Source organism: Hyperoodon ampullatus, assembly GCF_949752795.1.
Source record: "Hyperoodon ampullatus genome assembly, chromosome: 17".
NCBI lineage: Eukaryota > Metazoa > Chordata > Mammalia > Artiodactyla > Ziphiidae > Hyperoodon > Hyperoodon ampullatus.
The window spans coordinates 63,216,957-63,232,238 of record NC_136930.1 but is presented as its reverse complement, the minus strand read 5'-3'; positions in this window follow the sequence as shown (position 1 = coordinate 63,232,238).

The window sequence follows — 15,282 nt, the reverse complement described above, 5'->3', positions numbered from 1 at the left end:
ATTCCCTCGGCGAGACTCCGAGTCCACTCACCTCCGTCCGCACATCCAAACGCAAAGCCGGAAGACAGGCGCGCACCCCGCTGGCTGGGGCCGGAAGTGACGTCAAACCGGCAAGGCGGAACTATATGATATTATCGCGCTCGTTGATGAATGGCGTCGACGTTGCCGTCGCCGTTGCCGTGTGAGGCCGCTGCCGCCATCTTTGTTGTGGCCAACCGTTAGCTTGTTCCTGCCTAGGGGGAAATTAATAACAAGAAGTAATTCTGTGGTTGAGAGTCCGCCTGCCGATGCAGGGAACACGGGTTCGTGCCCCGGTCCGGGAAGATCCCACATGCCGCGGAGCGGCTGGGCCCGTGAGCGATGGCCGCTGAGCCTGCGCGTCCGGAGCTTATGCTCCGCGACGGGAGAGGCCACAACAGTGAGAGGCCCGCGTACCGCAAAACAAACAAACAAAAAAACAAAGGAATTCTGCCGGCTTAAAAACTTCAAATTAGTTGGTATCCTCCAGAACCTTCAGATACTCTCTGCAATGCTGCTCACAAATCGAAAGAAGTGAACCTGGAATGATGCAATGAATTTGGAGAAAGCCTTCCCTTAGTCCCGTGCTGCGCCTAAATCTGGCACCTAAATCTCAGCCTGAGATGGAACTGTTCCCTTGACTAAACACATTCTAGGGACACCAGTCTCCTTTCGCTTCCTTTATAAAATTGGCCAAACCTTTTCTTGTGCTCTTGCCTTTGTACTTGCTGTCCTCTTTGTCTGAAATGCCCTTCCCCTAGAAGATACAGTGGCTGGTGATTAGTCTGAAGGTCATCTTCTTGTGAGGCCTTCATTAAACACTCTCTTCCCTCCACATTATGTCTATTTAACGCTGTAATTTCTTCTTTAGCTCTTGTTTTGCTATTTATTTGTTTATACTTAAAAGCCTCTCTCCCCCGGTAGCAAATAATGTTCTCATGGATAAGGGATATTCTTTTTCTGTTTATTGCTATGGCCCCAGCATCTTGTATAGTTCCTGGCCATGAGTAATGGCTTGGCAAATACTATAGTTATTAAGAGAATGATTGCTTTGAGCACAAAGAGACTTGAACATGTTCATACTTATTTAACTATTAACCCATTCCATAAATGTAGAAATGATCACAAATTCAGACAAAGATTGATACACTAAAATGGTCCTTGTTGTTTTAAACCTAAAGATGAAAGGTTAAAAGAATTATGGTACATCCTTTTGATGGAAATATTATACAATTATGATGATGATCATATGAAATTTTGATGACATGGGATGTTACTCTTATTGCAGTGCTAATTGCAAAATCTATAATTGTGCCTTAGATCATGGCATATTATTTATTTTTGTGCATAAATAAATTTATTAGGGCATGCTCTAATATGTGAACATTGACTCACTGAGATTCCCTGTATGTGATGTAATTACAGATGATTCCATTTTCTTTTATACATTTTCTCTGGTTATAAATTGTATATGATGAACAAATGTTATTTTTATTTACTAGAAAAATCTTCAGAAAATCTATGATGCAGTCAGGAAAAATTTTTTCTGGGTCTCAAACAAATTGAAACTCCCTTTAGTTTATTATTTATAGCAGGGGATGGGAGAAGTCATATCTTACAAAATGTTCTTTCTCTAGGTTTCTTTCTGTTCCAACGTCAGTCTGACATCTTGCAACAATAATTAAAATAAGGTCATACAAACTTTGACCCACACTACACCTTACTTTTAACCTGAGATAAACAAAATATGGAGGGATATGATTGAAAGCCAGCAATGTCTGAGTGCTGGAAATGGTCCTTTTAAAATTGCAGATTTACAAATGAGCCACACTTGTAGATGGCCACTTTGATCCCCATCACTCAAGCACGTGACCTCACTTTCCCCACCAGTTCCATCACTTGAACTCATTAAAATCAGAACAAAGCAAAAGTAACCAGCAATGACCATAATAAACAAGCTTGTAGACAACCCATGAGTTCAAATACAGAAGAGGATAGTTACTTAGTAAAGGAGAAGTAGGCTAGGGACATTAGCTGGAGAGGGGAGGGGAGGTTGGGCAAACTTTTTCACAAACTGACCCTCCCAGAGTGGCCAGAAAGATCTAATTCCACCTTAATCTCAGTCACAGAGACCCCACCTGGAGATGCATTTGTATAACCATCTCTTCTTGATGAGACGCCAGCATACTGAAGACCAAGGGATCATATGCTTCACAAGAGACTACATTCAATCCTTTAAGGGCTTTCCCCCCTGTAGCAATGAGGTTCTGAACTGTGTTGGGCTGGCTGTATATACAAGAGCTTTCATTCTCAGCTTGAGATATCCTGGAGCCTGAAAATAAGGAGGAATAATTGCTTCCCTTTACTTATTTTTCTCTTCCTACCTTTCTTCACTCTGCTGGCTGCACCTGGAATGCCTTTCCCTTCCACTGGGTCCCTCTTCTTTTGTTCATTCATTTCAGCATCACTTCTGCATATTTTGAACACCAACTATTTGCTAATCTCCCCAAGTGCTAAGCCCGTTGAAGCACAGAGAATTGAATAAGATGCAGTTCTTGCCTTCACACAACTCAATTTTGTGTTATTGGTACATTCACAAATAAGTTTAAATGTTCCTGGAGTTTCAGTTTCTTCATGTTTTGTGAGTGTGGAGAAGAGATCAAGCCCTCCTTCTCTTACCTTTTGAAGAACACATCCTGTTGCTTTTCCTCCTCCCTCACTGAATGCTTCTTTTTATGGGTATAATGGTCTACCATTTCCTCCCTACGTGGTGTCTCCCAGGAACTTCAAACTCAACACTTCCCAAATGCACTCACTTCTCCCCACTTCTCTTTAGCTCGTGAAATGCCCCTGCCAGTCTCCTAGACACTCACGTCAGAAACCTGGGACTTTTACTTATGCCTTGTTCTTGCCCTCGGTGTTTAAAACAAAGCCATCTCCATTTTTGATGGACTTGACCCGCCTTGACATAGTTCCACAGGGAATCTCCATCTCTCTGTCCACGGTGACATTGCCATAGACCTTGTCTCACAGCTTCCTGAATGGACATCTGCCTGTATTTATTTCAGCGATAACACACTATTACTTGACTCTATTTATGTTATGTCAATGTATTTTTTTCATAGACTTAAAAAATTTTTAATTGACTTATAATTAACATAAAATATTATATTATTTTCAGGTGTACAGCATAGTGATTTGATATTTTTATACATTATGAAATGATTACTGCAATAGGACCAGTGACCATCTGTCACCATACAAAGTTGTTACTATATTATTGACTATATTCTCTATGTGTACATTACATCCCTGTGACTTATTTTTCTTATAGATGGAACTTTGTACCTCTTAATCCCCTTCATCTATTTCATCCATCCTCCTTCCCCCTCTCCCCACTGGCAACCACCAGTTTGTCCTCTGTGTCTATGAGTCTGTTCTCTTTTGTTATGTTTGTTCATTTGTTTTGTTTTTTAGATTCCACTATAAGTAATATCATAGGATATTTGTTTTTCTCTCTGACTTATTTCACTTAGCATAATATTCTCCAGGGCCATCCATTTTGCTGTAAATGGCAAGATTTCATTCTCTTTTATGGCTGAGTAATATTCCATTGTATATGTGTATAACATATCTTCTTTATCCATTCATCTATGAATGGACACTTAGGTTGCTTCCATAGCTATTGTAAATAGTGCTGCAATGAACATATGGGTACATATATCTTTTCAAATTAGTGTTTTTGTTTTCTTCAGATAAATATCCAGAGGTGTAATTATTGGATCGTAGGGTAGTTCTATTTTTAATTTTTTGAGGAACCTCCATACTGTTTTCCATAGTGGCTGCACCAGTTTACACTCCCACCAACAGTGCACAAGGGTTTTCTTTTCTTCACATCCTTGCCAATACTTGTTTCTTGTCTTTTTGTTGGTAGACATTCTGACAGGTGTGAGGTGATATCTCATGGTGGTTTTGATTTGCATTTCCCTGATGATTAGTGATGCTGATCATCTTTTCATGTGCTGTTGACCATATGTATATATTCTTTGGAAAAATGTCTATTAAGGCCCCCTGCCCATGTTTTAAATGGCCTGTTTGTCTTTTTGATATTGAGTTGTAGTTCTTTATATATTTTGGGTATCAATTCCTTGTTGAATATATCATTTGCAAATCTCTCTCCCCTTTCAGTAGGTTGCATTTTCATTTTGTTGATGGTTTACTTCGCTGTGCAAAGGCCTTTTTAGTTTAATGTGGTCCCATTTGTTTATTTTGTTGCCCTTTTTTTGCCCTGCCTGAGGAGACATATCCAAAAAAACATTGCTAAAGTCTGACGTCAAGGAGGTTATAGCTTGTTTTCTTCTAGGAGTTTTATGATTTCAGGTCTTACATTGTCTTTAATCCATTTTGAGTTTATTTTTGTACATGGTGTAAGAAAATAGTCCAGTTTCATTCTTCTGCAGGTAGCTGTCCAGTTTTCCCAATGCCATGTATTGAAGAGACTCTCTTTTCCCTAAGTATATGTCTTGCCTCCTTTGTTGTAGGTTAATTGCTCATATTTTGGGACTCTCTATTCTGTTCCATTGATCTATTATTTATGTCTGTTTTTGTGCCAGTACCACACCATTTTGATTACAATAGCTTTGTAGTATAGTTTCAAGTCTGGGCATGTGATATCTCGGGTTTTCTTCCTTTTTCTCAAGATGTCTTAGGCTGTTCGGGGTCTTTCATAAACTTTGTTTTATTATAAAAAGAGCTACATTGTCACATTGTAAAGCATATTATGCCATAAATGAGTATTCCATTATTGTATGTTGGCTTTAAATAATTCATATTATGATACCTGGAGTTTGAGACTTTGTAATATTTAATTTATAAAAACTTAAAATAAAAATAACAAGTTTTAATAAAATATCTTATCTGAACAGTTCTCACTGTAATTCATTAGTGGATAGGTTTAGTGAATTTTTAATGTTCTATAATAAAATCTCAATATGAATTATTTGTCTTTTAACTTATTGATTTGTAGTGGTTTAAATGTAAATGGTAAAATGAATATTCAAAATGCATGGGTCATAACCTGAAAGCACCTTTATTTTGCCTTACTACTCACTGGGGCAATCCTTCCCCTGTTCATGCCTGAAGACACAGACCACCTGTAGCTTTCCTTCTTTGACCCATTGGTTATTTAGGAGTGCATTGTTTAATTTATAATACTTGGAATTCCCCAAAATTCCTTGTCATTGATTTCTTTTTTTCTGATCAATCAATCAATTAATTAATTAATTTTTGGCTGCATTGGGTCTTTGTTGCTGCATGCAGGCTTTCTCTAGTTGCGTGAGCGGGCGCTACTCTTTGTTGTGGTGCACGGGTTTCTCATTGTGGTGGCTTCTCTTGTTGCAGAGCACAGGCTCTAGGCATGTGGGCTTCAGTATTTGTGGCTCGTGGGCTCTGGAGTGCAGGCTCAGTAGTTGTGGTGCACAGGCTTAGTTGCTCCGCCGCATGTGGGATCTTCCAGGACCAGGGCTCAAACCCAGGTCACCTGCATTGGCAGGCGGATTCTTAACCACTCTGCCACCAGGGAAGTCCCTCCCTTGTCACTGATTTCTAATTTCAGTCCACTGTGGTCAGAGAACATACGTTGGTATGATTTCAATCCTTTTAAACTTATCAAGGCTTGTTTTATGGCTTAGCATATGGTCTATCCTGGAGACTGTTCCATGTGCTCTTGAGAAGAAGAATATGTATTCTGCTGTTGTTGGGTGGAGTGGTCTATAGATCTGTTAGCTGATACCTTTACAGCTCATGCTCAGGTAAAATATTCTATTGTCACCACAATTCACAAACATAGTCTCAGTTCAGAAACCAGACTGTTTAGAGTATATCTAAATGCATGGCCTTTTATTCCCTTGTATTCAACATACTCTCTCTCTTCGTTGCAGCTCACTTTCATGACTGCTCTCACTGCAGTCTCACCTGGTTCCTCCTGAGATTTCAGGCCAATCGGCACATCCTCAGGAAAGCCCTCTCTAACCTCCTACCCATCTCCCCTATAAGTCAAATCCTTATCAACGATTTTCATAGCACCATGCTCTTCTCTTATACCCTTCCCAACTTTTTCTTTTTTTTCTGTTTTAATAATACTTTTCCATTTTTAAGTTTGATTAGTGGCTATCTCCCCCCAAGGGTGTATGTTTGAAGTGGCAAGGAGCTGGATTTCCCCCTCATTATCATATTTCCTTACTGCATTTAGGAGGGTCCACCACACATAGTACATCCTCATAAAGTATTTGTAGAATGAACACATAAGTGAGTGAATGAATGAATGAATGAGGAAAGGAAAGAAGAAAGATCTGCAGAGTTTATGGTCGGAAAGAATTTTAGTTCCAAAATACTGCCACTAGATGGCAGCAATAACCAGCAGCAAAGTAGTCGAAGCCTCTGAATTCTTGGGTTTCAGATGGTTTGGATTTTCCCGGCTTCTCAGGGGTCGTACCCTTTCCCATGGGCCTTTTTTCATCAATCTCTATTAGACATCCCTTATTGACATGGTTAATCCGGATGTGTGAGTGTATTTGGCAACAAGTAACGGAAACCTCCAAAACAGCGGCTCCGCAGTGGGTGGAGAGGCAAATCTATTTTAATATAAACGTCCAGGGCTGGTGTAGCTGTTCAGGAAAATCCTCAGTAACCCAGGCTCCTTCTCAGCCTCAGTGTGACCCTTTTATCCTTGTGGTTTCAAGACAGGCACTGCACTTCCAGGCTCTGTGAGCTCACTGGGTCAGGAAGAATAGGGCAGAGCAAGAAGAAGTAAGAAATGCCCACCACGTGGACTGCCGCCTACCCCTCTGGGACAGAAGGGTCTTATTGCCAACCGCGCCCCCCCCCACCGACTGCCGGGGAGGCTGGGAAGTGGGCTGGTTTTACTTTCTGATTATGGAAATAATCGAGATGCATAAGGGAGAGTGAGCGCAAGTCAGGCATTCCTGTAGGCAGTAAGTGAAAAAGCCCCTGGAAACAAAAAACAGGTTCTGGAGAAGGATTCAGAATGAATGACAGGAAGGAGACATAAGGGCCAAGAACAGCATCTATGGAAAAAGTGTTAATAAAATGTATAGTTTACCTAAGAAAAGGCTGAACTGACTCTTGTTGCCTTCATCTTCACCCAGCAAACTCCTATGTGTTTCTCAAAATTCCAATTCAGATTGGGGGTCACCTTTTTCAGGAAGTCCTTCCAGGCTTCTCTCTCCTTTTCCTCCCACCTGGGTTTTTTTAAGGACAATGTAAAACCAAAGATTTTAAGCTATTTTTAATAGAGAAATTGAGGAAAATAATAATGTTTAACAAGTGCTTACCATGTGCCAAGCACTGATGTCAATGTTTTATACTAATTAGCCTTTCCAAGAACTCTATGAGGTGTGTACTATTATTGTTTGTGTTTCAAAGAAAGCAATATTGAAGTTGTCACACAGCTAGGAAGTGGTGGAGCCAGGATTCGCATAAAGGCCAGCTGACTCCTGAGTCTACATTTTTAACCACTGTCCCTATGCTGCTTTGAAGAACAATTTGACAACACTGATTTTCACAGGGCTCCAAAATGATGCAATGCACCCCATGAGTATACAAGATGGTCCTAGTGGGTGAGGAGGGGAAATACTAAATTTTTCTTATTTTGATTTATTTTTTATATCTCATATGTTTAATTTCTATATCTGCATATATTTAGCACAGCACATAATACATTAGTACTATAACTCTTTCCAAAATTTATAAATAAAAATTTAGATACATAGTTTAGAGCTCTGGATTAGAGTTGCTGGCTTAAAAGCCTGGGACCAGTGAATAGAGTGGCGCCGCCTGAATGTACATGTATTACCAGGTGTCTCCACCAGGGGGTGCATTCATGGGAAAACAGACTGGTGCTTAGAGATTGCATCACTCTGTGTGGGTGTAGTGAGGGCTCTGAACATACTCCCCACCTTCCTTCTGCCCACTGGATGCTTCTTACCCACCTGGCCAGTCCATTCACTTGCAGGCTTTAGGAAATCACTAAAGAAGATGACCTATCACAGCCCAGGGAGAATGCTGAAGGGTATTCCTATCCCTCATCTCTCCCTACACCCTCCTCACCTACCTACACCCTCCTCACCTTGAAACTCAGCTCAGGCATCACCCCTCCTACTTTCTCAACCATGCTCCCTCCCTCCCTCCCTCTACCACACCCTCACGTCTGGAGGAACTCATGCCTCTGCTAGGGTGCCCTTGAAAGCTCTGTTCATTTCTCACACGTGGCACATGCCACTGAGTACAGAGATCTACCTGGCTGGACAGTGACCCCTTCAAGTTCAGGGGTCCATGTTTTCTCTCTGTCCTGACCCTCAGCACAGTGCCTGGGCGAGGAGGTGCACAGTAGATAACTATTCGTTGAGAAATGACTTTTCAGAGTCAGGTCATTCTCCTTTCAGGCGACTAGATGTGTAGCTGCCCCACCAGCTGAGTTAAGGTGTGTGTACACAAGGCTCACCCTCGGCATAGCAGCAGCTAGTGAGTTTCTTTCCCATCCTCAGAAGCAGATTTACTGCAACAGTAATGAATCTAAAGCTTCAGGTCCCCTCACTTGCACAGGCCCCTTCCAAAGGCCCTGCATGGGGCCCTTCACCATCGTTTCACAAGGTCATGTGTTTATATAAAATTTGCGAAAGTAAGATGTCTTCACCACAAATGGTTAAGATCGCTGCGTCACTCCATGCCACCTTCCCCTCTGGCCCACTTCCCTTCTTGTAGGGTGACCCTGGAGTGGCTGCAGGCATTCTGGGAGCCAAGTAGGTTAAGTTGAGAATACATGTAGTTTGGGGTTAGTGGGATACATTTATGTGCTTGCAGTCACTTCTGTGTGTGGTTAGGTTCTAGCTAGCCATTCAAGTTTGGGAGTAGTTTCCAGGAATATTCCTATGTTTGGCTCCTGACTCAACGGGCATCTTGACCCAGTGCAGGCCAGCTGTCCCATGATGATGTGAATGTGTTCTCTGGTGCTGGGCACTGGAAGGCTATGGGCCATGGAGGAGAAACCAGGCTTCAAAAGTAAGAGATCAGTAACTAGAGTGCAGAAAATTCTTTTAATCTTCAGACAGGTACAATTTTAAATGTAGGATTTGGTTCTTGACAATGTCTGGTTAAAATGGAATTTCTCTCCTGCTAGGAATATACTCAATAATGCAGCACATATAATCATATATACACCACACATTAAAAAAATTTTAAGAGTAGTGTATCTAGCCCAGACAAAACTGTAATTGGAAAAGATACATGCACCCCTATTTCACAGCAGCACTATTTACAATAGCCAAGATATGGAAACAACCTAAATGTCCATCAACAGATGACTGGATAAAGAAGATATGGCATATATATACATACACATACATACACACAGTGGAATACTACTCAGCCATTAAAAAGAATGAAATAATGCCATTTGCAACTACATGGATGGACCTAGAGATTATCATATGAAGCGAAGTAAGTCAGAAAGAGAAAGACAAATACCATATGATATCACTTATATGTGGAATCTAAACTACAACACAAATGAACATATCTACGAAACAAAAATCAGACTTACAAATATAAAGAACAGACTTGTGGTTGCCAAACTGGGAGTTTGGGATTAACAGATGCAAACTGCTATATATAGGACAGATAAACAACAAGGTCCTACTGTATAGCACAGGGAACTATATTAAATATTCTATGATGAACCATAATGGAAAAGAATATGAAAAAGAATACATATGTATAACTGAGTCACTTTGCTGTACCGAAGAAATTAAACACAACATTGTAAATCAACTATACTTCAATAAAATTTTAAAAAGAGTATGGTACCTAGTGAAAAATCACATTCAACACAAGGTCAGCTCACTAAGACACACTCTTCCAATTTAGAAACACACAGTACTCATTAAACTGCCTGAATGGGGGAGTACCTGGCTGTCCAGTGGTTAGGACTCGGTGCTTTCACTGCTGTGGCCCAGGTTCAGTCCCTGGTAGGGGAACTAGGATCCCACAAGCCGCACAGTGAAGCCAACAAACAAACAAACAAACAAAAACTGCCTGAATGGAAGAGCAAAGCACAAAAGCACAAAGCTGCAGGCTCATGTTCCAGCCTCCCTGTCTTAGTCGTTCTACATTCACCCTCCAACCTCAGGAGTATTCAACTTGATTGGTTTAGATCTCATTTTGGTAGAATAGAGCAAAAGCATAAAGAAATATCCCACAAGAAGAAACTGGCTCTAGGACAAGAACACTGCCCTTAGTCATAAGAAGGGAAGGGATAAAAGGGCAGCCTGGCTATCAGATGGTGGCAGCACGGTCAGTAGCAGCAGGCAGCAGGCAAAGACACACACCCGACGGTTAGGGTTCACCTTAGCCCTCCTTTGAGTTTCCAAAAGAATCACCTGTCACTCAACCCATTTGGCTTAAGTAAGCCTAATAGGTAATCTCTCTGAAAATGTGATTGGATCCTTTTTTTAAACCAAGTGGTTGCTGACTGAGGATTTTCCAAAATGTAACATTTCTTACGTAAATCAAAATAAGAAAAGAAAAATCCAGCATTACACTTCCCTAGGCCAACTACATCAGTGCAGCTCAAGACAGAAAATTAAATAGGACAGGGCCAAAACACACTTTTCCCATAAAAACTCCTCTCTTGGCCATGAATGGCCCCGGACACTTACCCACTACATTTAGAAACACGTAGGGGCTGCTTTATTTTCTGTAATTCAACTTAATTTCTAACCTCAAGGTTCCCTTCCTCCCAACTGATAGAAAATTAAACTCATTCCTGGCGATCTTCCCACTGAGGATTGAGCCATAGTTTTGGAGACCCTCCTGACACCTGGAACTTTGACATGATTTCAACATTATGATGATGCCAAAGTATTGGGTAACAAGGTTTCAGCTGCGACTAGGATTGTCTGCATCTGCCTGGCCTCCTGGGGCTCCCACCGCACTTGGGTGGGTCAGGGGACTTTGGGGGAGCCTCCCTGTCTTGTCATTTGCCCAGACAAACCCAGGGGCCATTCTGGAATGTGGGGCCTGTTTCCCTCTTCATCCAGGATCTATAGCACCTTTCTCCTCTCTCATTTCCCCAATCCCACATTTTTGCAGAATTTCCCTTTTTAAACTTTGCCCCCAGGCTTCCTGCTGATGGAAGAAATTTTCACAGACTGAGGTAAGAGGAAGTCATTCTGGCTTCTACATTATTTAAATTGAACTTTAACATGCTGACTAGAATAGCCTGTTTTGTGGGTTATCAAACATACATCATACATCTTCTTCGACCAATAAAGAAAAGGGTGCATTGGCCAGAAGTACAGCATGTTGATTTTAAAGATAAGGATTAAATGCCTCCCTTCCTGGGATGCCAGTGTTAGTTCTCCTTCAGTGATAAGCCTCCCTTCCCAGGTGCCAACGCCACAGGGACTCGCTGTGTACATGCTGATCTGACCTTTTGGAAACCTTGAAGGAACGTACCCCTATCGTGTTTGATGTTCTTTGTTCTGACAAGACATAAAACTGTGCTGAAAATCATGCTCCGCTGGAACAGTTCCTCAGGGCTATTTGAGAGGCTGGCTTCCGGGCTATTCAATTTAGCGCGAATAAATCTCTTTTCTATTCCTATTATAGACTGTATATTGGTTATTTCCATCGACACTGCCAAGACTTTTAGTTTGTATCTGGGGTTCCTCCCTGATCCTGGGGAATTGGGCTTTTGGGGAAAAATTTCAGGAAGACGGACAGGCTATTTCTCCTCTCTCCTGTTACATCCCTTCCGAGATGGCGAGCAGTGAGCCTCATAAACATAAATGGAGACAAAGAAAAAAGGGACGGGGGAAAAACAAAACCAAGTAAATGAATACTTCAAAATATAGCCGGGGCTTCCCTGGTGGCGCAGTGGTTGGGAGTCTGCCTGCCGATGCAGGGAACGCGGGTTCGTACCCCGGTCTGGGAGGATCCCGCATGCCGCGGAGCGGCTGGGCCTCTGAGCCGTGGCCGCTGAGCCTGCGCGTCCGGAGCCTGTGCTCCGCAGCGGGAGAGGCCGCGACGGTGAGAGGCCCGTGTACCGCAAAAACAAACAAACAAACAAACAAACAAAAAATATAGCCGAATGCATAAGTTTATTCTGAGTGTTCTTGTTAGGACTTGTCCTATGAAAACCTTACATATTATTTCACATAGTCTGCATGACAGCTCTATAAAGTTGAGTTTTATACCTTCTCTATTGAGGAAACTGAGGCCTGGAGAGACTTGGTAACTTGTGCAAGATGGCACGACTCACGTGTGGGTTTGAACGCAGCCTAAGCAACCCTCGAGGGGCTGTGGCCATGGCTGGTGTTGTCAGGGCAGGGCTGTGGGCTCTTGCTGCGGACTCTAGGACAAGCCTGGTGTCCGGAAAGACAGAGCTGTGCCTGTGGATGTACCAGCTCTGCCAGTTAATAACTGTGTTATTCTGGACATGTCATTTAAGTGATCTGGGCCTCGATGTCTGCATCAGCAAATTAATAAGGTATAGCTAGATTCTCTGGAGCCCAGCTTCCTCACAAGAAAATTATAATGCAGAGCTGGATGGCTTCAAATGCTTTTTCTAGTCCAGGCATTCTCTGGCTCCAAACCATCTTTTAAATTCCAGTCACCAGAGTGATTTCTCTGAAAGTGATCCCACAGTCCCCTGACGCATGCACACACACACACACACACACACACACACACACACACACACACACACACCATCAGAATTATCTGGTGGAGCATGTATAAAAAGCAAATCCATACAATCAACACTGAGTAGCTACACGACACCAGATGCTGTGTGAAACGATGGGAATACAGAGGTAAACAAGACAGACATGGATTTAGGTTTTTAAGGAGGTTCTTGTGGGGATTGGTCCATTCCTGGCTCCATCACCTTCTACTCTGTTACCTGAGGCAAGTCACTTAAGCTCTCTGTGCTTCAGTTTCTTCTTCAGGGGTGACAATAATTGTACTTCTTTTTTTTTTTTTGCGGTACGCGGGCCTCTCACTGTTGTGGCCTCTCCCGTTGCGGAGCACAGGCTCCGGACGTGCAGGCTCAGCGGCCATGGCTCACGGGCCCAGCCGCTCTGCGGCATGCGGGATCCTCCCGGACCGGGGCACGAACCCGCGGCCCCCACATCGGCAGGCGGACTCTCAACCACTGCGCCACCAGGGAAGCCCTCAATCATTGTACTTCGTACAGAGTTGTTGGAGAGTTCAAGAAGATTATGTATAGGAAGCCCTCAACACAGTGTCTGGTATATAGTGAATAATTAAAATTTCTGGCTGTAATTGCTTCATCATCATTGCCCCAGAACAATGCTGAGTCATGGGAGATGTTCAGAGATGTGTTTTCAATAAGTGAATAAATAAATACATTATTCTCCATGGCAAAAAAAGAAAAAAGACAGAAAAAGAATGATATCCACGCTAGTACCTTCTTGGTGTTGCTTACTTTCTTATTCTGTTTTTTGACTCGGGAATTAGGTATACTGGAACCCACTTCACAGAGTTGTTGGGAGATTTACAGGAGAGGACAACGCCGAGATGGCCACAGGTGTTTAATATCAACGAGGGGAGGAGAGCACACCTGTGGAGAGGCATTCCCAGTCTGCACCTGATCAGTTCACAGGACCCTGGGGGGAGATCCCTGGGGCAGCCCCCAACCCTGCCCCCCGGGGGCTCCATCCCAGGAAATGGCACTGCCACCTGCCCAGATTTTCAAGAACAAGCTGTAGGAGTTGTGTCCGTGCATCTTCCCTTTCCCAATCCTTACAACGATCCTTCAGCAGGTTCTATTTGTTCTAGGTCCAAAACATACATATCTTGTGTCCTCAACTCTCCATCCCCATTGTCTTCAGCCTAGTTCAAGTCACCAGCACCTCCTGCCCAGATTCCTCTGGCCTTAAACCGGAGTCCCCATTTGTACCTAGAATTCATTCTCTATGCAGCAACCATGGCTCTCATTTTAAAGCATAAGTCTAATCATGTCTCTCCCTCAACTTAAGACCCTCCAATGTCTTCTCATTGCTTTTAGGATAAAATCTAACTTACATGCTCCACAAAGCACAGCACGATCTGACTGCTGCCCAGCTGCACAAAATGGTCCCAGCCTCTGCTGTCTGTCAGCACTTGTATCAGCTTTTTCCCTTGGGGATGCTCTTCCTCAGATCTGCACATGGTTCCCTCCTTCTCATCCTTGAGTCTCAGCTCAAACATTACTTCCTCATTCAGAGCAGCCTTACTTGCCCATCTTGATTTAAGTGTCTTTTCCAAGTTGCATTCTCTCAAAATCATGCTAATTTCCTGAGTGCATTCTCATGATCTGTTATCTTCTTCATTTGTTCATTACTTTTATATTGTGTATTTTCATTTCTTTCCACCAAGTCAGAGAGTTTGCCTGTCCTGTTCATCACTGTATCTCTCAGGGCTTAACAGTGATCAGTACATAGTAAATATTTAATACATGCTTCTTGAATGAATGAATACACAAATAAAGGAACCCATAAATGAATGAATGATTAAATAAATGATGTTTACTCCTGCTAACTTCCCATTGTCCTAAATCCAGCCCTGGACAGGAATCTCTTGCTCTGTTCTGCTAACTGATGTATATTGAGATAGGGTGGCCTGTTCAGAGACTCAGCCCATGAAAGGGGGCACTCAGAAGGAATCCAAGGACACAACCTGAAAGCACCAGAGATTTATCTTAGAATACTTCCTAAAGGGTCTCTTGACCGGAAGAGTGCACTCTGGACAATAAGGGGCACTGGCAATGCTGGAGCATCAAAGCTCCATACAAATAAATCCACAAGTTGCAGGGTTGGGTGACTGAGGGAGGGGCTACAGTGTCTGGTACGTGCACCTGGAGGAGAACATTCAGGTGTTTTGATGGTGCTGGTTTCCTGGGCCAGCCTGAGGAAATCAGTGGAAGAGGTGGCAAGGGGCAGCCCAGTTCAGTGTGGTTGCCCACAGAAGCACTCTACTTGGTAGCTCAGAACTTCTAATGGAAAGACTTTCCATCTTTGCTTCTTACATAAAGGCAGCCAGAGCCAAGGAGCGACTAAGCAACCTAGCCCAGCACCTGCAGGGCAGGGAAAGGTCTACAGGTCCCCTGGTTTACTATCAAATGAGCGTTAAACATGATTCCTCTTATTATTTAAGCAACACTCTCCTTCTTTTACATGGAATGCA